Here is a 2,945-nt window from a genome sequence, read left to right on the forward strand (position 1 = left end):
CAAAGCAGAGTTGGTGATTGTTGTGGACAGACTAACCTAGACAATTTTGAGTTTTATTTTGTTTCTGTCCACTTTGAATTAAGTTATGATGTAAGGATGATCTGCAAAGTAAAATTATAATTTTTGTCTATGGGGTTTGGTGGAGAGTGATAGTGATAGTATGGTTTCTGGTTTTCTCAAAAAAATGTCTGTAGAGATCCTTTCCATAATGCTGTCAGACACTGAGAATAACAATCTGAGCTGGTCAGTGGCAAAAACAAACATCTCTTTAGTCGACGTACTTTGACCTTGACTTTGTCCCAAAGGACTAATGTTAGTTTATGTTGTGGCCGCTGCAGCCTTTTCACAGATATATCTTTTCACATATAACTCTAATTTAATGATTTGACCAAGCCCCTGTTGATGATTGTTGAAAAGACTAACAAACACGTTTTTGGTGAGTTTTATTTTGTTTCTTTCCAGTTTGAAGTTTGTTTTATGATGATCTGCAAGCTAAAATTACTGATTTTGTTAATGGAGTCGGGTGTGCCGTAGCAACCATTTGTTTTCCATCCATACATCCAGTGGCAAATGATAAATGGTAAATAGACTTGTATTTATACAGCACTTTTTTGGTCTAGCCACCACTCAAAGTGTTTTACGACACTTGTCACATTCACCCATTGACACACACACATTCACACACTTGGCCCAAGGATGTTTCGACTCTGATTAGATTAGATTACCTGCTCTACTGTCTGAGCCACAGCTGCACCATCAGGAAAGGAAATCTATATTTCAATCAGAGACTTCTGCCAACGATATGGATATCATTAGAAGAATTACTTGTTATCCTGCATTAGTTTAAACATAATGGTAAAAACAAATGCCATGGAAATATTTTTAAGCTATAGTGCTGACAGGTAAGAAATGGGCACATTACAGTAAAAGTGCATTAGAAATAAATATTAAAAAAGAAAATCACTGTATAGGATGTTTGAAATTGATGAAAGCAAATCTGTAAATTGATTGGCTAGTCGCACTTCAACTGAAGTTTTTAAATGATGATTAATGATGATAATTCTTGAATTTTATAATTCTTCTCAGATCAACAGCAGCTCCATTTGCAACATAACAGAAAATACAAAAAGGTGAGAAACAAAGATACAGACATTTAACATAACATTTCTTGAATTTCCCTCGGGATAAATAAAGTATCTATCTATCTATCTATTACAATAACATTCAACATGCATTTGATCTGGAATTGAGCTCCATATTTAATTTGACTACTATTTTATGTCCTAATGGCTGCAGTGAAAAATGTCTATTGTGGAACCCTGTTTCTCTGGTTTAATGGTAACAATCTGTACTCATTGTGCAGGACATGGTTGGGGTCAGAGACAGTGTTATTGGCCAGCTTTAATGTGTTCCTATGGTATGCTGATTCATAGAGTTTCTCACCTACAATCTACCATCTCCTCAATCAGACTGCACTGCAGGTACATGTGGACTTTACAGTATATACACACACACAGTCAATAAAGGTAAGGAAAGGTAAAGGTAATTTGATGTGTAGCGCCTTTCAACAACATGGCAATTTAAACAGCTTCTCCTAAGACATAAAAAGAGATTAAAGGCTCTGAAAATGAGCCTTTCTCAAAAAAGAGGGTGATGAGGTCCTACATGAACATTATAACATTGTTTTGGCTGTGTAAATGGGCAACTGTTGGCTGACATATTTACCATAACTTTATTAGGTGATGGTGCGTTAGATGTTGTCTTTGCAGCTTGCTGTCACGTTCTTCTGCCCCCACATGGCCGAAAAAAGAAAGCATACAGCCCCAAAGTCCGCTATTTATATTCTGATCCTGGCAACAATAATCCTCTACAACCAAATAGTTAAGAAGAATAAGGCACTCCATATGGACAAATGTCAATAACCTTTGTGTTGTGAGTTTGTTCCTTGATAACCACAGCGCTTACACTGTGTGTGTGTTCAGTTCAGTTTACCCAAAGATCTGTCACAGCTATTTGATAATAACTACAATTGCATTAACACTTATATATATGATGGCTTCAAGGGGCGAGGCTTGCTAAAAATAAATATTCTTCCCAGATTATTGTATCTTTAATATATCATAGTCAATAGTTTGATTGTTTTTGCTAGTATGTTGCTAATTGCTAAATGCCTTGCTTAATTTTCTTACACTTCCATAAGATAACTAAAAATAAGACACTAACTCTTTTGTAATTTTGTGTTTGATTTCTGTGGAAATCATTTAATATTTAATATAATGAGCAAATATTGTCCTTGTAATTGTATTACAGTGAAGATTCAGTGATAAAACAAAAGTTGTGGCATCTAGTAGTGAAGTTGCAGATTACAACTAGCTGAACAATGCTCACATCTGTATTCGACGACCTGGAAATGAAGCTTTTAGGAGAAACTACAGTGGCTGTGAAACTTGCAAAAGGAAAGAATGGAAGGCAACCTGTGGCTCTAGATAAATACGTCTCATTCTAAGGTAACAAGAACACAACAGTTCTTATTTCAACTAATGATTATACATTAATGAAAACATATCTATGTATATAATATTTTATTTCTTTTTTAAAAATATATATTTTTTGGGCTCTTTATTGCCTTTAATTGATAGAGACAGCTGAAGGTAGACAGGAAATGGATGAGAGATAGAGAGAGGGGAAACTCAGGTCGCTGTGGTAGGGACTCAGCCATAACACATGGGGAATGTGAGGGACAGAATGTATTTAAATTCTCTATGAAAAACTAGCCAAATTGTTTTAATGAATTGCTGAGAAGAAAGAACCCTGAGGTCCTGAACAAAAAGCAATTTATTTTTGTAATCAGATTCTATTAATCAAAACCAAGATAAGTTTGTGATCATGCCTGGTAGGATCATATCTTGTTTTAATACTATGTGGATATCATGAACACAGGCTTG

This window comes from Morone saxatilis, unplaced genomic scaffold (genome assembly GCF_004916995.1).
Source record: "Morone saxatilis isolate NCDOM2014 unplaced genomic scaffold, NCSU_SB_2.0 Contig21, whole genome shotgun sequence".
Classification (NCBI taxonomy): Eukaryota; Metazoa; Chordata; class Actinopteri; family Moronidae; genus Morone; species Morone saxatilis.